Source organism: Malaclemys terrapin, chromosome 3 (genome assembly GCF_027887155.1).
Source record: "Malaclemys terrapin pileata isolate rMalTer1 chromosome 3, rMalTer1.hap1, whole genome shotgun sequence".
NCBI classification, from domain to species: domain Eukaryota; kingdom Metazoa; phylum Chordata; order Testudines; family Emydidae; genus Malaclemys; species Malaclemys terrapin.
In genome coordinates, this window is record NC_071507.1 from 54682036 (window position 1) to 54705239 (window position 23204).

The 23204-nt window shown below is 43.6% G+C and overlaps 1 long non-coding RNA gene across 1 annotated transcript; it reads left to right on the top strand.

Annotated features, from left to right (window-relative positions):
- The first annotated feature begins 696 nt into the window (after positions 1–696).
- LOC128833843 (uncharacterized) lies at positions 697–12470 on the top strand. Its single transcript, XR_008444340.1, has 3 exons — positions 697–785; positions 8061–8192; positions 12414–12470. It is a non-coding gene; the product is annotated as an uncharacterized LOC128833843 (long non-coding RNA).
- The last annotated feature ends 10734 nt before the right edge of the window (positions 12471–23204 follow it).

Sequence of the window (23204 nt, forward strand, 5' to 3'; positions counted from 1 at the left end):
TTTGGAGTCTGTTCTGGTTTGGCCAATTAACAGAATTGGTAAGTTTGGATCATCATGAAACTTTACAAAATGTCTTTCTGTCTTACCACGGTCTATTGTGAAGCCCAGAATTTTCTCCCAGAGGTAGTGGGCTAATGACAGACTGTTCTTATCACTGTCTTCTCTCTCCCTCTTCCCAACATTCAAAACGGCAGGAACAAGATTTCTGGTGTTGTCCTAAGGAGACATTTTTACAGCCTAGCTTCCCACCAGGGACATTGTTACTGCAAACTGCTCTCAACTCAGGTTTATTCCTGAGCCGCTGCACCTGATTCTCTTCTCACAGCTGCTTATGTAGTGCTATTGAGTTCAGTGCACAGGCTCCTGATTCAAACCAGTGCAAGCTGGAGGAGAATCAGTGTTTGTGTGTCTGGGTGATCACTAATGCAAGCAGTAAGAGCAGGATCAGGCCCTCTCATTGACTTCAGCAGGAGCAGGTTTGAGCCATCATTGCTTATGATGCATTTCAGCGTATAAGAATCAAGAACTGTTTCTGCTTAAAAACAGACATATACCTTCCATTTCCCCAGGCAAAAATACCAGCCCTTTCCCATTCATCTCCAGGAGCAGGTTACTAGGGCTTGAGAGAAGTTTCCTTGTTAGAGGCCTGAGAAATGTATGACCTATTTTGTGCTTTTCTGGCTTTTCTTCTTAGCTCTTAGACTGGCTATGACAGTTACCTCACTGGTAACAAGGACTGCAGGGAACTTCAAGCAGAAGAAATACCCAGTAGTGAGCAGAGGCTGGTGAGTGAAAGATCCTTGATAGCAACAATCACTTGCAAATGTTTCTTTTTTAGTTTCTTCTGATGTGGCTTTTCTATGTGGTTACCTGTTCAGCAAGGATCTGTACTGAGATCACCTAACTCATTTCACCCAAGCTGCTGAAGAAGATAACAGCTTTCCATGCCTAACCACCTACATTGTGTGATACCTGGAGCTTTGAAATTGGGAGATCTTTGTTTCCTGTCCTGCATTTAAAACATTCTGTTTGCAGAGACAATAGCCACTTTCTTGTTTTACACCCTATCCTCATAACCAGAATTCTTGTTATGTTTCTCCTTAGGCAAGGGCAGCCATATGCTTTCCCTCCAAATGGCTCACTTTTAGATTAAGGAAAACAACAGCACTAAAAAAACATCTTCATGTGAGAGAGAATAGTGTTTGGGAGGGTCCTGTGGCACCTTTGAGGCTAACAGAAGTACTGGGAGCATAAGCTTTCGTGGGTCAGAACCTCACTTCTTCAGATGCAAGACTTGCATCTGAAGAAGTGAGGTTCTGACCCACGAAAGCTTATGCTCCCAGTACTTCTGTTAGCCTCAAAGGTGCCACAGGACCCTCAGTCTGAATCTGTAAAAAGCAACAAACACGGCTACCCCTCTGATACTAGAATAGTGTTTGGGTTTCCCTTGCAAGTGGCTGCTGCGTGTTGGAGGACAAAATGGCTACTTTCTCTGTGCACAGGCAGAGGGCTTAGAGTTTAAAGGTGGAGTACATCAAAAACAAAGGCATCGCAGTTCCATAGCTACTATGTCCTTGTTTTCTATATGTGGTAATGGAGACTATGCCTTTAAGGAAATTGAACATCACACTTCTGGGAATGTTCTAGAATCTAGAACATGGCAGTCATTGGACATCATGTCAAATGGCAGACTCAGGTACTTGTATACCTAGCAGAGTCTGGTATTTTTCCAGGGATCTTTGAATGGTGTGGCAAGTGGTGTTCCCCACATCTGAAATGTCTCTCTCTATGTTATTTACCTACTAAGCCACAGAAGAGAACTCCATTGTCTCTGATCCTTTTTGAAAATATCTAATCCCGGCTCTTCATCATGGCCTGGTGTAGTGTTAAAAATGAAAATGGTTTTCTCAAGCTAGCTGAACGCCATCCTGTGAAGACTGCTGCACAACTGGCTGAAGAGCATGTGCCCCTTTCCAATTTATAAATCACACTGCTTTATAAATCCTTCAGATTTGTATATGGCACTATAACACAGAAACACTAACAGCAGATTAGAATAAACAGATGTAAGAACTGTGCTGGATGGGGCTTCCAGACAGTAGGGCTGCATAGGAGACTGTTCAGCCCCAGACTCTCACAATTTCATCAATCTGGGCAGAGAGGGAATGCAGGAGACAGAAAGAGACCCATATGATTAATGATGAAAGCATACATGCAGGCAGTAGTTGTGAGTTTAGCTGCATAAATAGCCAGGTGCAACACAAAAAATGGGATGACTGATTAATCTGTGGACTATTCTAAAACGCAATAGATATTTGTTTCCTAACGGAACTCCTTTTGAAACCCTGACCAAAATTTGGGCAACAATTCATACCGGGGGGGGGGGGGGGGAGAGGATGTCCAAGTTCAGGATCCTAATTTGGTATCAGATTTCTGCATCCAGATTTAAGATCCCGGTTCTGCACCCAAATTTTGGATCCTATGTTATCCACATTTTGAATCCAAGTTTGGTATCTGAGTTTTGGGGCTAAATCTGAGAGTCAAGATCTGAATCTCAATTGAGCAGTACCCCGGTTCTGCTAACACACTGGAGTAACTTTTTGAGTTCAATGGGAGCACTCACATGTGTGAAGTTACTCAGGTCCAGATCCACAAAGGTGCCTGGGCTCCCTACCGCCATTCATTTCAATTAAAGTTAGAAGCCCAAGTACCTTTGTGAATCTGGGCCCCAGTGGCCCCAGGCTTGTGGCCTAAATTTAGGTATCTAAGTTCGATATGCAGACTTAAGATCTGAATTCTGGATCTGAATTTGGGCTTCAAGTTCAATCTTCTGCTCCTCACCGTGACAAACTTGGCAGTGCTGCACAGAGGGAAACACTCAGCCCTGATAATGAGACACAAATGGGAGCCACGTATTGCTCTCCAGTGCACACATGGAATAGCATTGAAGGGCAGCACCCAGTTTGTGGGACTGTCCTGGCCTCACACATCCACTGAGGAGTTTGGGAGCCATGGTGCAGGGGAGGGGAAAGGGTGGGAAAGACAGACAATATTCCTCTGTGCTTATATTTTCCCCCCCATATTAATTACTGACATTGAAAAGCAGGATGCGCCCACTTGGAGCTCACGATGCTCTCTTTCCCCACACAAATACTTACCTGGGAAGAATGCAAAAACAAACCCTGCTACTAAAAATACTCCAGCCAATCAGGGTTAAGGGGAGAGATTTTCCAAAGCACAGATTGTTCCGGAAATTTGTAATCCCATTATAGTTACTTTGGGGGTGGTACTGCTTGTTATATTTAAGGAGACCATGAACAATGCAAGTAACAAATGTGATTCCATCCCCTCCTGAATACTGTCACCCTTCGGAGAGTCCATCAATAACCCTGCAACTGCCGGCTCCCCAACCAGACGGAGCAAAAACAGGATTTTCTTATCGGCGCAACAGGAAATTCTATTTTTACTTGATGTTTGAATTAAAAATACAGGAGAAAGACACAAGCACACGCGCTCGCGTAAGGGTTGTGCTAAAATTAAACCATTCTGCTTGTTCCTGGTGCCGTCCTCCATGAACAACCGGTGCTGCACTACAAGAAGAATCGTACTGTAAATTAACACTGCTATGGTATTTCGCCTTTCTGTAGTGCCTTTCCTCTGAGCATCTATTCTCAAAGTGCTTTATGAGCATGAATTAATTAAACTACCCCATACCCCTGTGAGGAAGGGAAGTATCATCATCATCATAATCTCACCGTTGTAGGTGGAGACAATGATGACTTTCTAAGCCCATCCAGACAGCCAGTGGCCAAGCTGGGAATAGAACCCAGGCCCGTGTTCTAAGATGGTCTAGACCACCCTACCTTACTATTTGTCAATTGGCAGGTGGCGACTACTGGTTCTTCTTGGAGATATTCTAGTGAGGCCAGGCTGTGATTTTAGAGGTAGGCTAAGGCGAAAGCTGCAGGCTCTGAGTTGTATGCAAAGTCTCTAGGGTTTTGATGCTTCAGGACAAGCTGGAAGATGTTTTCCCTTCCCAGCCCCGCAAAATCATTCAGACAGTAAATAGCCACACAGCATTTCACTGTGCTAGGTGACCCCAGTTCGGCCCGTACAATTGAGTAATCCTGTGTACCCCAGTGCCAGCTTACTGAGTGCAAAAGAGATTTTGCTGGGGCAGGGGCTATTGTGGAGCTTTAGGGCACTGGGATTATGCTGGGACTGGCTGATGTATTTGGGTCAGAATTGGGAGGGAGTTATGGAAAGGTTGGAGGGGAGGTTGCAAAGGTGGAAGTGGCGTTTGCCTTGGCTCTCCTTCCAAGGGCGGGTGTTAGTCATTAAGAATTGAATTGCCTCTGTGTCGTGGCATCAGTGTATTGTTTTGGATCCCCCGCCACAAGTTTAGAAAAAGTTCAGAAGGTTCTTGTGAATTTTTTCCGGGGTGGCCATCGTTGGCAGAGGCAAAGTATCTTGTATCTGCCCATTGTGGAAGGAGCTCAAGGTCTCATTGATTTTTTTTGACCAGAGTTGTTACTTTTCGGTCACTGTCTCTGCAGTGCCTGTTGTTTGTGGATGAGCCTGTTCCTTGGAAGCAACTGGACTTTGCTTTTCTTCGGCGGGTGGGGGATTTGGGTTTTGATTGGGCTCTTTTTTGTTGGACCATGGGTACCTCCGTTTTGAGGTGTTACTTAGTTTTTATCCTTTTAATGCTTGGAGATTTTTAAAGTTGAGGCTTCAGGACAGGTGGCTTGCTGCAACTCCTTGTTTATCACCGTGCTGTGAGGATTGGTAATCTTGATTCTAGGAGTCTTGTCTCTTCCGTTATGGCAGCAGGTGTAACAAAAATGGTTCATTTAATTGATTTTACTAATTTTACATGGGTCTCATGGCTAACTTGGCTGTCAAGCTTGGTTTTCATTCCATTTGCAGGGTTTCTTGGTTTTTATCAGAAGCAGAATCAGCCCTTCCTAGGGGCAATATTGCCAGGCTGGCCAGTTGCTTCCTTGAGCGAGCCATTCCTGAATATACTAATGTTTCTATCTTCTTGCCCGTTGTTCCTGCTGAGGATTGGGATGTTGACAAGCCTTGTAGCTTGCTTGCCCTTAATGGGTCTTCTTCATAGCTTAAGCCATAAGTCATTGTATATGCTTGTGGTAAAAGAGTCATCATTTTCAAATGCTTGTTGGTTATCCTGATATGATATGGAGGAGACAGCTGCTGGTAATGGGCTCCAGCCATCCAGCCTAGTGAACTGTATGGTGTCCCTAGCCTCTGTTTGCCAGAAGCTGGGAATGGGTGACAGGGATGGATCACTTGGTGATTACCTATTCTGCTCATTCCTTCTGGGGTACCTGGCATTGGCCACTGTCAGAAGACAGAATACTGGGCTAGATGGACCTTTGGCCAGTCTTATGTTCTCACGTGTGCAAGCCTCTGATTGCAGAGAGGATGGGTGATCTCTAGTGGAGAATTCGTCACGGGGCTATTGCCATGAATGTGTTTGTGCATCATCTGACTCTGGAGATGTCAGTGTCATGTCCTTTTTACGACATGGAGGAGACTTCTTTTCATATGTTTCTTTCTTGTTCCAGGTTTCAGATATGATTTGTTTTATTTCAGGGTATTTTCTGGTTATTGTCCCTTCATTTTTCTCATACTGTGTTTATTTTTACTGTTAAGTATAGGTTCACAAATAGATCGGTGGTATGCCTTGCAAACTTTATTTGAGGTAAGCAAAGACAGCCATTTTTAAAAAGCCGATGATGTAAATTATTTGGTACTGAGGTTGCCGTTGTTCTTCGGTTTTGTAGGTTTTTATTGGTTTTCCACCTTCATGTGGACTTTAGATATTATACTCTTATAAGTGATTTGGATCAATTTATTCAGCAGTAGGCTATTGGAAAGGCACTTTGTACTGTTTGGGATGGGCAATTGTTTTGGATTTATAATTGATGTTCTTGTTTTTACTGGGTTGCTGTACTAATTTTATGAAAAGTGTTTTAAATGTCAAAGTCTCTCTCTCTCTTTCTTACCTAATGACTATGTATTTATCCATATGGGAACAGTCAGTGGGCCAGAGATCCCATTCATGGATGACTAAACAGAGATAGGTGTCTTCCTGCGGCGTGGACTTAGGCACCTATGTCCGAGAGAGGGGTGAGTCTAAGGACACACTCCTCTACTTGGGGTGTTGCAATGATTATTGTAGGTGCTCTCCCCCTAGGATGCTGGCTTTTGTGGACTGCATTCTAAGACTGGTATCTCTCTCCATTCATTGCATAGGGAGTCTAAGCACCTAACCTGCCTTTCTGGAGTGCACTGTTGTTCCTGTGATTTTCTAAGCATTTAAAAGTTAGGGGCTGGGATACTGAGTGTTGCAATGCCTAAGTCTGTTTGTGAATCTGGGCCTTTCTTCTTGTGTGCTGTCACTGGCAGCAAAAGTTCTGCAGACTATATTAAGCCCTCGGTGACACTTGTGCAATTTCATTAGCACCCGTGGGTTTGCTCAGCTGTAACTAGTGGTACTTAGTAGACAATTCTGTTGATCAGAGAGAAGAACAAAGTGAACCCAGATCATTCTCTCTCATCTGTGCTGGCTCTGCAGGGCTATTAGGAGCAAAAAGCAGCTAAAACTTGCTCACTAAAGTCAGTAGATGTGACTGACACCCAAGGGGCAAATCTGTTGAATGACTTATAAGATGCCATTTGTACATAATCTCTTTTTAGAGATCCCTGAAAGAATCACTTTAAAATGACTTTTGAATACAGAAAGGTTTTTAACGGCAGCTGTGTGGATTGTCTGTGGTAAAACAGGATTTTCAGTCATGAATGAAAGATGGCTTAAACCTGCTGACCCTGTGAACAGTTGGCTGACTGGGTGCAGAAGTCGGGGAAGGGTCTCCCACACAGATGACACTGAGTACAGCTCAGTTTAAAAGAAGGAATTAAAGCAGAGAAGGGGGTGGGTATTTTAGGAAAGTGAGTGTAAGAACAAAGTAGGTATTAATTACATTAAAAGAGCCAGGAAAGTAATGAGTCAAAGAAGTGACTCAGGAAAAACAGGGTGGAGAGGGAATCACAAAAGGTTCAGATCTGATAAACAGCAGGCACCAAAAAATTTGGATGCCCAGGTGAATGTGTTTGTCTATGTAATTGCATAGCTGTGTTGAACCCAGAGCAGATCATAGGTCTCTTCTGTCTGGAGTGGCTTGATGACCTCTTTACCCCACATGATCTGAAAAACTTCTTATTGTAAGTTTAAACCAACAAATTGTTAACTGTTTTTTTTTTGTACTAACAGGGGGGAAAGAACATTGCTGAAGTGAAAGTGATAGTGGGCAAATTCTTTAATTTATTAAGCTCAGTGTGCTCACTCTATTTTGTTCTTTAATGCATTACTAAATCTTGACTCTGCCCTCTCATCTGGAAGTGTGCTCATTCCACCTGTTTGCCATATGTGTTTACAAACAATCCTGCACAGTCTGATGCTTAGCTTGTTCCCTTCACTTAAATTGGGCTGGAAATCCTACGCTTTGCAGTGCAATTTCAGGTGGGACGTAGAACTAGATGGCCAGAAATGTCATGAGAGCAGCCTCTCTCCTTGCATTGGAGTATTTGCAGTCTTAACTAGAAAAGGCAAACACAGAAACAAATTAAAATGACATGGGGAGGGATTGGGTCAACTAAAGTCTATCAAAAGTTTTGGCAGTAAGGTGGCTATGGTGCACCGGGAGAGCTCCCTGTGGTTAGACACTAGTGCACAGAGCACCGGGTTTGGGAAGAGAGAAAGAAATTACAGAATTCAGGCTCTATTCCCACCCAATCAGAATTCGTAATTACCAATCATCTAGCCATTTCTTTGGCTATACTTGAGGGGAGAAAGGGGAAATCTAGATCTGCAAATGATGTGAATGATACAATACAAAGGCCCCTATTACTATCTGATCTTTTAAGCGGCTTACTTTGCAACTTAATGGTATTGTTCATTTTACATATTTTCACCCTCATACTTTGAATTAGGCATGTGCCAAGTGACTTCGTCATAAATATGAAACTTTCAGTTACCAGAGCAAGCAAGAACTTGACTCACGCTAGGAAATCCCAGTCCACGTGCCTGGCCCCTGGATGGAGAAGAATGAAAGCCTGCTACCAAATGGATGAAAATGAATGCCCCAGCTATTCAGCTACACCATGTGAGTAGTTGCTTGCTTAGTCATGCACTATACAAAAATTCACAATTTATTTTAAAGGAGAAATAGAACAAAATCTAATTCCTTCTGATTTAAAGAAGCACTAGTCAAAAGGGTTTTAAGACTTCCTTGGGGGACACCAGCAACTTAAAAATCAGGCTTCTGTCTGAAATATTTTAAATCTTCTGTGGTTAGAAGTAAACCTAAAATCAGATATTTTCATTTCTTTTTAATTCATTTTGTTTACTTTGTGCATTTGACCGCACTTTGTTGGCAGTCCATTTCACTGTTTCCCCTGTATATCCAAAAGAACTGCTTCTTTTTTTGCTTTTGTGGGTCTTTCATATAGCATCTGGGGAGAGAAAAACATGGAGGAAAATAGATACATAAAGCCCCCAAAACTTGGCTGGGGGACTAAGGGACAGGTGTACTACCTGAAACTGCTCTTACCTCATTTCGGGTTACCTCCTCCTCTGTCAAATGTACAAAGCTATGGCTGAAACAAAGTCCCCAGGGTTGGTACATGCGCCTCCTATGACGTACCTATTCTGTTGAAGAAAGGGCACTTGAAGTGCCTCTTTCTCTGGGAGAAGGGCCTATCCCTGGTAGATGCTCAATCTGTCAGTCACTCTTTCTCTATGAGGACACAGAAGACAAGAGAGGCCAATCCTAAACTTTTTCTCTGGAGCACTCAATGAGAGCCCCCTCAGAACCAGAGGAAGGGGCCTACTGGGCCTGAACAGGCTACATCTGTCAGTGTTCCTGTGAGCTACCGCCCAGATCTCAGGCCTGCTCTTCAAAGGCACCTTCATCCACAGAGACTGGCAGAGCAGCTATGTCGTCCGCCACCCAGTTATCTGAAAGGAGTGGGAAGGAACATCATTCCCACAGTAAGCACAGGCCTAAGTCACCCTCCTCAGGACTTAGTTAAAGAAGGCATAGATGTCTTCAGGCTACTCAGCCAAAGGGTAATGGCCCAAATCGGGTCCCTCAGAGACCAGGTTTTGACAAGGTGTCAGAACACATATGGTATTGTCACAGGCCAAGATCCGCACTTCAACTGGCACTGACTTCTTGTTACCAACATTTGTGCACCCCAATGCCCTTGATTCCAGTGTTGACCCCTATGATACAGATGGCCTCCACACTGACTTTCTTGGCATCAAAGTTATTTTTGGTACCAAGTGGTGACCATGCAGCCTAAATCACCATTACTATCCTTAAACTTGACTGGAATGTGTGATGGACCTGGATCGAGAACTTCTTACCTCTTCCCTGCATTGTCCTGGTGGTCTGTGTATTTAGACTCCATTCTTAATTGAGACTTAACAAACCCAAATTAGTACATATGGCATGAAAGGAATGTGGGGGAGAAAAATACCTAGTGGTGACTCTTGCTGTCCTCTCTCAGAAGTCTGAGGGAGTCAATTATTTTAAAAAACCTCAAAACAGGAAACTCTTATCAGCTCAGCAGGAAGTTCTATTGCTTTGTGGAAGTGTTACTTTAGGGTCATTGCTACTTTAAGGAGCTGTTTGTGAGTAATTTATGGTCTGAGATAGGCGTCAAGCCTTCCATGAACAGGAGGAGTGGCCCTTTGCCTGGGAGGGGTAGCGGCATAGGGGTGGAGGAAGGGGGAAATGACAAGGGAAATAGCTTGCATTATCTTACAATGTACATTCACATTGATAATATTTTCATTGTCCTCTATGGTAAATTACGATCCTGTTTTTGTTCCATATTCAGATACAGGAAGCAGGGAACCTGCATCTTTTAAAAAATACACAGTCTTAGCATTTTTGGACGTTGTTATTCAATAGAAATCGGTATGTATAGAATGTGAGATCTGGAGGGATGCAGGAAGATATGAAATTCTCTGGAAGAGCATCTGTTAAACTCTTAGCATACAAAATAATGTGTGTGTGTCCGTGTGCTCCAAACCCAAAGAATGGGTGTATGTGTGTATATATAGTGTGTGTGTATGTATAAATATATATATGTATATCAAAATATATAATGGCTAAGATTTTCATAAAGGACTGAGTAATACTTTTGGGCATCTCAATTTTGAAATGAGACTGCTTAAAGGGGCCTGGTTTTTAGAGGCTGAGTGCAATGTATTCTTTGGGTTTGGAGTGTATGTAATAATTCTTACTGAACAGGCAGCACTGGCTCACTACCCAATATTAGATCCCTTTTGTGATATTTGTTTGACTATTTTGGATTGTTCTCATCACTGTGGTCAAGCCTATCCTGGATATCTTTACAATGGAATCATGTATTATCTGCAAACTGTATCGTGCATGTGTAATACAAAGAAGAAAACCCATTAATAGCATCCAGTTGCTCCGTTATCACTTTCAAAGCTCTGAGTGGCGAGCAAAGTGTCTGTCCATTATTTGTTCATCTTATATTATCATTAAGCCTGGGAAATCTGTTTGTGTTAAAAATATGAGCTGACTCTTTGTTGAGGTTTTAAAGGTTTGGTTAAGTGGTTTGGGTTTTTTTAGGGTTTTTTATTCATATGGGCCCAAAGTAGTATTCCAGGTCCAATTCTCCACACTTCAGCACTTTCTGAAAGCGAATATTCAGAGCCACCTTCCCCTCCCCAGCTCCATGTGAACTCAGTGCAGCTGAGGCTTTATCCCATTCACTTTAAGTAGTCCCTTCCAACCATGACCCTTCAAATACAGTAATCCCACCAGGGCATATTATTTCTCTTCCACTGCATGTCTCATGTCCAATGTTCTGATGATTCTCACATGAACCCTTTAGAGTTCGTCTCTGCCCTCCTCTTAATTGGGGACCTTTCTAGCTGATTTCCCCAGATGAGCAGTAAAACTTACATCCTCCTATCCCAACAGTACGATTTACTCGGAGAAAAATTACTAAGCAGAAATGATTTAGTACAGGAGTTCGCAAACTTTGTCATAGTGTGGAACACATCCTAATAGGGAGAGTGTCTTGTGAACACCTCCTCTTTCACTGAAAATTGTACAGACCACCTCTCCTCTCATTTGGTGTTTGAATATCATCCCTGGGGATTCCGCATTTTTGAATGCAGGCAACCTATATAGGTGCCTAAATATGGATTTCGGAGTCTAATTATAAACTTTAGGTTGTTTAGAATCTTGGTCTATGTGTTTTTAAAGAGGTTGTTGATACAAAAAGATGTGTAGCATAAGAATTCTCGTTGTATGTGCATCTCTTTGTCTCTTATCTGCTTACCTCTATACTAGGCTTTTTGAAGAAACATATCTCAGGCTTAGTAAACACCGCTAATGGCTTTTTTGTCCTTGGATTAGATAAAACATTTCCAATTGTACTTATCTAGGAAGTAAATAGCTTTTTGCTGGGGCTGTAAAATCACTCTTCCTCTCCCTGTGCCTCAGGGCTTTTTCCTCTGTCAAGTGTCAAGTGCTTTTCTGGGTAAACAATTGAATAGTAATGATTCAAAGGGTGTAACTTCTCAAGTAGCAGCTCTCCAGATATGAACATGCAAAAAAAAAAAAAAACAGGTTGTGATGACCTATCTATGTGAGAAATGGTCTCTCTCCCAATGACATACCACCACAGTTGTGGTCAGCATTGGTGTCTAAGCTGAAGCCTTATTGGTATGAGAGAGGGTTGGCTGGCAGGCCATTCTCTACCAGGGCTCCAGACCTCCAGAGCTCACTTCCCCTGGTGCAATAGCTTGAGTATATTAGTCCTCAGGGTGCATGGCCGGAGCCAGCCCTTCTCTCCCCCCCCCTTGAGGGTAAGGCTGTTGGGTTGGGCTGGGTAGAGATTTTGTGTGGCAGCAGATTCAGATGGTTATGATATAGCTGTGGTGATGCATAGAATGGACTTTTAAGTTGAATGATCCATTACAAGACTTCTTCCTTTGACAATATGGGAGGGTTTAGGCTTCTTAAATCCCTCAGAATTGCATCTTCTAACCTTGTTCATGGTCATCCTCGTGCTCTGCTTCCTTCAACCTCCGCTCTATACACCTTCTATAAAAGCATACCTTCTTCAGCATGTGGGACATGACTCCGCCATTGGAGCTGTGCTATTCTCAGCTGGTGCTAGACTGCAACTTGCCAAGATCTTCTGCGTATCTCCTTGTTTGTGACAAAATCAAACGGACATATGCTAATAATACAGTCTAACTTTTGACACTGAAAACTGTTTAGTTTCCTCTCCTCAGTTGTTTTTAACAGCCATATTTCTGCTCCATGTAACAGAGTTGTCATCACTATCATGTTGAACAGTCGTATCCTAATTGTCGCATAGACATCCTGCCGCCCAAAGTGAGACCTTTGAAGACTCTGAAATGCCATTGAAGCAAGACTGAATTAACGTGTAAGTTTGGGGGGGGAGGGATAGCTCAGTGGTTTGAGCATTGGCCTGCTAAACCCAGGGTTGTGAATTCAATCCTTGAGGGGGCCATTTAGGGATCTGGGGCAATAAAAATAGTTGGGGATTGATCCTGCTTTGAGCAGGGGGTTGGACTAGTTGACCTCCTGAGGTCCCTTCCAACCCTGATATTCTAAGTTCTGCAATTACAGAAGCGCCTGCTGTCAACCAACTACCCAGATAGATAAAACTATTCACCCATTCAATGTCATTGCCTTCTACATGCAGCACCAGCAGGTCATTCATTTCCATTTTATAGGCGGCATGCGTAGCTTTGCTTTTGTCACCACTGATCTTAAGGCCCATAGATTCTGCATTTTTTTTTTTTTTTTTTTTAAGCTTTTCCAGCATTAGCTGTAGTTGGTCAATAGTCTCTCCAAGTAAGTCAATATCATCTGCATACTTAAGATCCTGTAAAGATGATTCTTAAATTTCACACCTCCTACTTTGGCTTCCTTCGCCTTTGTCATCCGCTAGTCTAGTAGAATGCTAACTAACATAGATGAGAGTATGCATCTCTGGTGTACCCCTGATTCTACTGAAAGTCAGTCTGTAAGACAACCATTGTCCTTCACACAGCTAAATTACCACAACAGAATTCCTCCACTAGGTGCGCTCAGTTATCAGGCACCCCATACTGGAATAGCAATATCCACTGTGCTGATCAATGTACTAAGTCAAAAGTGGCTGCAGAGTCTATAAATGCAGTGTTACCTTCCTTTTGTTGCTCCAGTTGTTTTTCAGTAACATTCCACAGAGCATATATAGCATGGATTGTAGAACAACCTGTACAGAAACCACACTGGTTGTCTCTTTTTAGGGTTGAGACACTATTTCAGTTGGTTCAGAAGTATGATCATAAACACCTTCCTTGGGACTGACAGTAGTGTAATTCCCCTATAACTTGAGTAAGCTGAGTGCGCTTCTTTTTTGAAAAAAGGGAAGATGCAGCCCCCTTTCCAATCTTCTAAGACAGTGCTATGAAGCCAGTGAACTAAGTCCAGGCCTCCACGTTTCAGCAGGTCTGATGAAATATTGTCAAGACCAGATGTGTTACCATTTTGTAACTGTTTGACCTCTAATGTCACTGGCCTTTTTTCTGCTGGATAGGTTCATTTTTGGATGAAGTTGCAGTTTGCATCTAGTTGTGCATGGAGGTTATGTTTATGCTAGGGCTGGGTTATTTGCTTTGAATTTATCTGGGATAAGTGACATGTCTGATTGTTTGTGAATTTTTAGAAGACTATCCGGGGTGCTCTGATCACTGGAAGGGCACTCTGTCATTACAGAGTAGTAACAATCAACATAAATCATTAAATAAGTAAGAATTGACTGTGAACATGAAAGTCCAGTCTGAACAGCCCCATACTTGAGGGAACTCCAGATCTGAATGTCCCTGTTCCGGCCTTCATCTCCAACTCTATAATGAATGAAACCAAACACATGAGCCCTGAATGCTCTGACTTTCTGGAGCATTGGCTACAGATCTGAACTCTGAGGTTCATGCTGGTCTCTAGTGAGAATCTAATAAACTACATTTCTGTTGCATGGGATCTTAGTGGGTTTTGCAGACTGCATGGAGAGTGCTTGCTTCCTTCCTTCAACGTGGGATATTCTACAGCAATCTAAACCTGGAAGAGAATAATATCCCAGGTTTTATTCCTAACAATGCATTAAAAGGAGGTGGTAAAAAAACACTGCCCCTTTTTAATCTAGCAGTAAGAATTGTAGAAACACAGCTAGACATATACATGCTCTTAAAGGAGCTACAGGGTTAAGGCAGGGACACCCAAGATGGATAGGAACTTGGGCAAAGAATCCTCACTGTCATGTTGGGTGAATCTCTTCCCACTCTCCAAACCCAACTACTTCCTCTCCTGTGAGGAGGGCTGACCCTTTTCTCATGACAGGATGCAGCCACTCAGAAAGGCCTGGTTCTGGCAGAGACTCTTTAGGGCTGTGTGAAATGCCTGAGTCTGCGTGAGTGGTTCACTGATGAACTGTGCCTCAGCCAATTTTCACAGGTTCACTAGCCACCCCTCCATTCTCCACTAGCTGCCTTTGACATCTCCAGTGGACCTCTCTGAGTTTTGGGCTGAGAAGCCACCTCTGCCACATCCCAAGCCCTTCTGGGCATGCCAGCTGGCTGCTTTCCCACAGGTGGGCACTTTGAGGGGCCAGAGCACCACTGCTTCTGCCAAGCCTAAGGGGTCTTCTGTGGGACAGGATGTGCACCACATCTGGCGGAGGGGGATGTGTGTGTCACTACACTTCTAACAGAGAGAGAGAAGTAAAAAGAGACCAGAAAGGTGTTCATCGTGGGGATATATAGGGAAGATTTAAAAAAAAAATTGTCCATGGTCACATTTGAGGTGCCTCATCCCATCAGGGTGCTCTGCCTCCGCTCCAACAGGCTTTTTTTTTTTTTTTTCTGCAGCAGAAATTTCTTTGTCTAGCTGTGCTGGAGGCGGACACCAGGGCAATGCCAGGGAAGCAGCTGCAGATAAAGAACTAGAGCAGTGGTTTTCAACCTGTGGTCTGTGGACCCCTGGGGGTCTGCAGACTCTGTCTAAGATTTCCAAAGGAGTCTGCACCTCCATTTGAAATTTGTTTGGGGTCTGCAAATGAAAAAAGGTTGAAAACCGCAGGACTAGAGCATTACATGGTATCTGGACAGGGCCATAGCATAGCATTCTTTATGAAATGGCTACACCTGGCAGGGCAAAAGACACACACAACTCTGTAAAACAATCGATCTACTACTGGCAACATGCATCTGTGTGCCCCAGCCACCATGCTGGAGCATTAGATCAGAACTGACCCAGAGGGAAGAGCACCTCCTACTGAATCACTAGCACTGTAGTACCCTACAGCTTTTTCCTTGGAGGGGTATATTAAAACAAAAAGGTGGACAATCAGAAAGAATCTTGGAATGGGCTGGAAGTTTGTTTTTACTAAAATATGCATTGATTTTTCAGGGCAGATCATGGTTGACTTCTGCTGCTGCTGTTCAGAGCAAACTGCTGATTTCTGAGACGTTTGGGGAAATTATATCCTTTTCTATAAGGACAATACATTAAACCAAGGTCTTGATCTTCTGTAGACCTCTAAGATCTGTTGGTGTTTTCTTTAAGAGTAGGGACATTAACATTGGTATCCTGGGTGAATTCCATCTCAAGTAATTCTGCCTATGAAAATTCCCTCTGCAGTTTCAACTGTATGTGCTATTCTTTACTTTCTGCCCCCACTTCGAACTAAGATACGCAACTTCAGCTACGTGAATAACGTAGCTGAAGTCGAAGTACCTTAGTTCGAACTTACCGCGGGTCCAGACGCGGCAGGCAGGCTCCCCCGTCGATGCCGCATACTCCTCTCGCGGAGCAGGAGTACCGGCGTCGACGGTGAGCACTTCCGGGATCGATCCCAGAAGATCAGTTGCTTACCGCCGGACCCAGAGGTAAATATAGACCTACCACAAGATAGGAACAAAACAGGGCATGCTTTTGTATCATGGGGGACTGTTTTTGATGGAGGAACTAGCCAAGACCAAAGGAAGCTAATCTGGAGGAGGGAGAGAAAGAGACTCCATGATTCAGAGGAGAAGTCATGAACTGCAGGGCAAGGATCTTGAACAATCTAGAGGACTCTGACCTAAGCCCAGATAATGCTCCAGAGTGGTGAGGAAACTGGGGTAGGGAAATGTCTGTAGGTGTGTTTATTATTTTTGTCTGGCTCTGTATATATTTTGTGTTTAGAAACCTTTGCAAAACCGTTGGGTCTATTCGCTTCAGTGATCGCATGTCATGGAATCATAAGGTTAGAAGGGACCACAAGGGTCATCTAGTCCAACGCCCTGAATGTCCTTAATGTCCCTGAAGAGGTGAACTGTAAACCCAGAGTACCCACAAGGTTAGAGTTCTGGGAAAGGCTGTGCTCCCAAGCTACTGGAAGGTCTTTTTTCGGTGTGGGGGGCAGCATTGGTCCTGGGGATCTAGGGTAGTTGGTTCATAGGGCCTGGTTTCTATGAAGGGGTAATGGAGAGCCTGTGCCTAGGGAAGTGTACCACAGAGGCCAAGGGGAGAGACAACACTGCCACCTACTCAGACCAGGAGACGCTTAAGAGCATACGGGCCCCGTGTGTGAGGCCCAAACACAGCAGGTAGGTGAGTATCCGGCCAAGGGGTGCTCTATCAGGGCTGCAGGTGACAAAGGGTCTCGGCGACCCCTTTAGTCCCTTCCTACAAATGTTCATGTCAGTACATTTTTGTTCACAAGAATATTCACAGAAACAAAAAGCAGCAGCTGGCACCCATCGTGAGAGCTTGTGCAAATGTTGTACTTGCACCATACGGGTCTGGCAGCTATCTTGGAAGTGTTTGGTGGGTTTGGGAATCGTTTCTGCTCCCTGACTGGACATTATCCTGTGACTGATGTCCAATCACACAGCACAAAGAGTGCCCATTCAAGCAAATACTCAAGCAGTATTGCTAATTTTGCTAGCAGAGAGGGCATAAGGCTCAGAGGATTTGGCCCATTATGTCAATATTTTATTTAGGACTCACTGTGACATCTGGTGGTAACAGTCCATCATCAATTTCAAGAAGTCTAGTTCTATAGATATTCCTTTCCACCCACATGTGTATTAGTGAGTCTCTGAGATTTTGTTTTAAATTACTAGCTATCCTCAGTAGCAGGTGCTCGGTTAGCATCAGAATTAGGACATTTTACTCTGACCCAGGAGCAGACACTTACATCTCAAAAGCCATAGACCGAGACTCAAGGATCAAAATTAACACTGCTCGGGGTCCAGGAGATTTTCCTTAAAGAATTAGACATTGAGTTGTCATGTGTGTCAAAAAGAAAAGATCAAATATATGACCTTAAAGAAAAGGAAGGGGTCAATGAATGCCCACAGCTAGCAGATCCTGGCACCTGCTAATAAGAGAGCTTGGATGAGTTAGACAATTTTTATGGCTGAACTTACAAGCTGTGACTGCCAGAGAATTGTCACCCCTGTCCTTTTGTTTGCTGACTTTACAGATACTTTTGCTATGCTAGATTTAGATGGATGCATAAAATGTGCGTTGGATGTAACATTACTGTAGCGTTTCAAGGTGTACAGAGAAACAGAATGTTCTACCAGGAAGAGAAAAATTAACTTGTATACTGAGGAAATCTGTACCTGTCTATATGTGCCTTCCATCAAAATTATGGGTCAGTTACATTCAGGCTCTTGAGAGTCTTACACAGTGGGACTGGAACAATTTGCATAATGGTGTGTGTGTGTGTGTGTGTGCGCGCGCATGTGCTAAGAGCCATTGAACCAAACTGTAAACCCTGTATATGATAGAAACCACTTCAAGCCAGGGGGTGTGGCAGCACCCTTAGTTCCAGCCCCTGTGGTCTTACATATCTGGAGTTTGAGAGTCCACTGACATAGTTAGGGTATAGATTAGAGATGGGCCCAAGTTACAAGCCTGAGATGTAAATCGTGAGGGTGTTTGTATCTGAACAATTCCCTCTGCTGTATCTGTGAATCTTTTAAATAACACAGATGCAGGTGGATCTGGCTTTTATTCCTGTTTAGTATCTTTATTTTCAAAGAGTTTAAAATTCTTGACTTCAGAAATAATAAAGTGCCCAAGTCAGTGGAAAGCTAGTGAGAGAGCTTAATCCTATCCCTCCGAGTGACTGCAATTTCTTTCCCTATGTGTATATTTGTAGGCGCCTATTTCATTCTCATCTTACTGGTAAGGACATAGTTTCATAGGCCAAGTATTGTGTACAAAGCTAGAGATAGAAAATCTCCACTTAGCATTAGTGTTGCAATCAATTTAGGGCTAAGGCTGAGGAGAGGAATTTTACACTCAGACCCTACAGCTGATTTAATGCTGTTCACTACAGTGGGGGAAAGAGATCGACAGAAAAACCCAACCACCCAGGACTATTCCTAACAATACCTCCTGTGGTTTGTGCCAATAAGACCATTTAAAATATGCTACTGGAGCCTTTATTCTCATGTCTTTACATGACACATCGTTAGGTGGAAATGGGCCTGATCTAAAACCCTGGAAACTTTTGCAGCGTTCTTAGGCCCATGCCATCCACAGGACCAGTACAATATAATAAAGCCCAGAGCAGGCAGGCCACATTCATGGGGGATTTCCTTCTGCCTAGGCAGAGATTAGATGTTTTAGGTACACGGCGTCTCCCTTGAAATATCAGATTCATTGTTCCATTTGACCTGCCTGCAGGAATAGGAAAATGACATGCTGAGTGAATTGCCTACATTAGCCTTGAACTTTCTCCGTGTGCAGAGTTCTCAAACTAAAGTCTGGTCTGAACATCCCCAGTCCAGCCTTGGGAAGGGAAGGAGGGAGGGAGAGACTTGGAAGCACAAGGAAGGAAAGGGAAAGACCAAAAATAACAGATGCATGCTGTATTATGAAAGCATCATAAAAAATAACCAGCGAGGTTACTGTCCGGCTATTCCTGTGTAACAATTCAGTATCCTCCTCCTCACCACAATTCTTTCCTAGCACAGACACTCCAAACTTAGTGAACTCAAGCAATCCTGAGGCTGGGGAAAGATTTCACTGGGTCTGCAATGTTCTCTTGACCTGCCAAAGCCCAGATAAATAGCCCCACAATCTTCCTTCCCACAGCTAGCCCCATAATAAGGGAAACCATGAAATAATAGTGGAGGAGACAACTGGAAAAGCGGCAGCACTCGCCTAGATGAGTTTTGCAGACACTCCGTCAGGTATTCCCCCGATGCTGTATTGTGGGTGGTGCAGATCATGGTCTGTGTAAGGTCAGGTCACCCACAGCTCTATGCAAAGGCAAAATGTTTAGGCATAAGAACGGGAGTTACCAGAGGGCAGTTTTCAGCCTTAACGCTGAATTTCTTGGTTGTATGCAGTTTATGCCAGTTAGTTAATGTGATGTAAAACAGGTTCTGACTGTTTGTTTGATTAAAGATCCACTGCAGTGTAGGAATGTTGACCTCACTGTCCTAACAAAGCACCAGCTTGGGCTAATTAACTGCATTCTGCCAACCTAAATGCACCCTAAAGTTTTAATGGAACAATTTATTCCATTTATTTACATTTTCTTCTCCCGGAACAACTTGTTGTGTAGTGTTGTCGGTACGAAGTGGCTGTCTTACCCTAGAGATACATGCAGCAACCCTAAAATGCAACTATCATCCATAGGGTCAGATAGTCCCCTCTGAGACATGTCCAGGGAGGAATGGAAGTAGAGGAAAAATCCATTACAATGGCTAAAAATGGGAGCAATAGGAGTTGAGCCAAATGGCATCTTATCATCCCCTCCTTCTGAGTCTGTGGAAAATTCCTCTGTCTGCTTGGGGCGCCTCAGATTTAGGAGGGCATGACTGGAGCAGAAAGGAAAGTGGTTGAGTAGGGTGGTAGAAGCATTCCTCTGCTTGTCATCATCTTCCAACAAACCTGAATGAATGCTGAGTCCTCCACACAAATTCCTGGGGACTTCTTGCCCAACACTGGCAAACATCTCTTGGAAAGAGGAAGTGGGGACAGGTACAGACAGAGAGGCAATGGCAGCATGGCTCAGGCTGGAGAAGAACGGCCAAGGAGACTGGGGCTTAAGGAGTAGCATGAGTGTCTTGAAATCCATGGGACTGCCTAGTGGATTTTGAGGCAGTCATAGGTTTGGAGGGGCCACTCCACCTACTCAGCGGCAAAGCTGGTCAAAAACATTGGCAAGAATTATTTTTGAAAAGTCTTTTTCCTGTTTTTCATCCAATTTATAGCTTGGCCAGACTTTTTCAAATAGCCAGAATCTCAACACTTTATTTGTAAAGTTTTCAATTTTTATTTATTTTTGACTGGCTCTATTTACCAGAGAAGTGTGTATGTACTTTATGTATGCAGATGTGTGGGGTTTAAACATCTTTTTACCCTCCAAGGGTTGGTTCTGTCTCATAGTTTGCAGAGCATTTTGGAACCCATGAGGATGAAATGTAACATGTAAATGCAATTTAGTATTATTTGTACATGGATTTCTTTTTATTTGTAACTTTCCTGTTTGGCATCCTGCCCTTTCATACCGTCCCATTTTCACTGAATGCTGAGGGTGCTTCACCTCTTCTGTCTTCTTGTTAAACCATAATGCATAATAAATCAGATCTCTAAGCAACAAAACATTCACGTCTGTTTAGTTTTTCCTCTCCTGAAAAGTTACATTTGGACCAAGCAAAGTGGCTTTTGCGTTACAATCTACAAATCTTCTATGTTTTGGGCACTTGTAACAGATGGTAGAGCTCTTCTGTGGACCCCTCCTGTTAGCATTTTTAAATGAGAGCTGATGAAAGCTACCAGATTGGCTATTATGGAGACTGAAGTCCTCTGTATATCCATACAGTGTGGATACAGGATGGGCAGCAGCCATGCCACATGCCACTCTGCTGACTTGTCCTCAATTGGGGACAAAATCTGTCTGTGCTGCCAGCCTGTTCAATCCTTGGCCTCTTTTTTCTGAGACCGCTAAGATCAAGTGGCCAAACATGGTGTGAAGGTTTTTGTAATGTGGACTGAAACCACTGACTGATTTCATATGGACAGCTCAACAACTGAAGCCGCTAATGACGTTTCAGTCAGTACAAGGCTGGACTGAGTTGCTCCAGAATGGAAGGCTTTGTATCTCTGGAGCCCTCCAGCCTCCACTAGAGTGAAATTTATGGCTAACCTCAATACTCCTGCCAGAGGAACTTTATACTGGAAGAAAGGGTGATAGACACTCAGCTTTTTGATGTTGGGAACTGGGATTTTTGCTGCTAAAAACAAACATGTCACAACTTCACCACAAGCCCTTCCAGATTAGAGACCCCCTCTAGAGCCAGTCCCCAGAACTCTGAACCCAGCCTGGAGGTGGGAATGTCATGAAGGAGTGACACAAGGTGCTTCCCTCACTTTCCCAGCCAGCCCCAGCCCCTGTTGAAATCTAACAAACTCAGGGTTTGGAGATAAGTGAAAGCACCTTCGTTGGAGTAAGCTAGTAACATGCAGCGGACACGTGAATTGCAATGCAAGTTAGCTGGAAAACAGGTGTTACTGGCAAAATAGTGGACCCTGATAATGGAGTGGGAAAACAGACACAGCCTACTTTAGCATATAACCTTGTGTTAATTGCTGTTCTGTCGACACTACCCACAAAGGCTATATCTACTGGGATCCCCAGCTTGCGTACGTATACTCGCGCTCGCTCGCTGAGAGCTAGCTGGTGTACAAATAGCAGCGACGGCAGCAGAGGCACAGCCTTGCTGGGCCATGTACATACAGACAGGGTTCAGGCGGGTTTGTACGTGGCTTGGCTAAGACATGCTGCGGCTGCCTGCGCTCCCGTGGCTACACTGCTATTTATACTCATGCTAGCCCTCATCGAGCTAGTGCGACTATACATATACCTGCTGGGAATTACCCTCGCTCATAGTGTCGGGACAGCCTTAGCTATACTCACTGAATGCTAAATCTGTGCTGTGTTACTGCTTACAGCCACTTCCTACATGTTACCAGCACTCAGTTGGGCCCTCACTGTGTTATTACCTGGGCTAAAGGTCACTCAAATGAAGTATCACATCTTGCAGTGGTCGATTAATGCAAGCTCAGAAGACTATGTGAGGGGCTGTGGGACTACCTGGTTTGGTTCATTTCCGGTCCCTGTGGAGCTTTGGCGCCTTCTCCTTCCATGACTGGCAGGAAAGAAATTACACCTCTACCCCGATATAACGTGACCTGATATAACATGCATTCGGATATAACGCGGTAAAGCAGTGCTCTGGGGGGGCGGAGCTGCGCGCTCCGGCGGATCAAAGCAAGTTCGATATAATGCGGTTTCACCTATAATGCGGTAAGATTTTTTGGCTCCCGAGGACAGCGTTCTATCAGGGTAGAGGTGTACTTGGGACCGTTCCTGCTGCTACTGAAGCTAGTGGCAAAACTTCAACTGAGCTGAGCACAAATGAGCTTATTTGGGTTTTACCCTTCCTATATATTGAGCTAAATTAATATTGGGTGCAATTTCACTGGCTCCAGTGAAGCTACACCTGTGATTATGATTAGAGTCCCAGAAAGTAGCAGGAAATTTTAATGCAGATATTAACCAATCATGAGCCAACACAAGCCAATAAGGTTGTTCTGTACACAGGCAATACAGATGGTACCTGGAATGGTTTGCTTCTATTGTAGCCTCCAGGTAGGAACAGGGGTCTCTTTAAGAAACCACTGATATTTTATTCCACTATATAAGGGAATAGAGAAAGAAACAGTCCTGATTTATTTATTTATTTTTAAACTTTTTTAATAATATTTTAGGACCAGGGTACAAAAAGGTTAATGCATTAATTTTTAAAAGATAAATGCACTGCAGTAAGCACATCCTACATACATAGAATATATTTCTCTATATAATATCAACACAGATATAAAATAAGTTATGCTTGTCTTGTTTTTTTCATCACAGTAGGAGCTCAGCATATATCAAGTGACAACAAGAAGTGGAGCCATACCCCGTCCCAAATGAAAAAAGTAAAAGGGGCGAGGGGGGAAACAAATCTAAAATGGAGGGATTATTACAAAGTA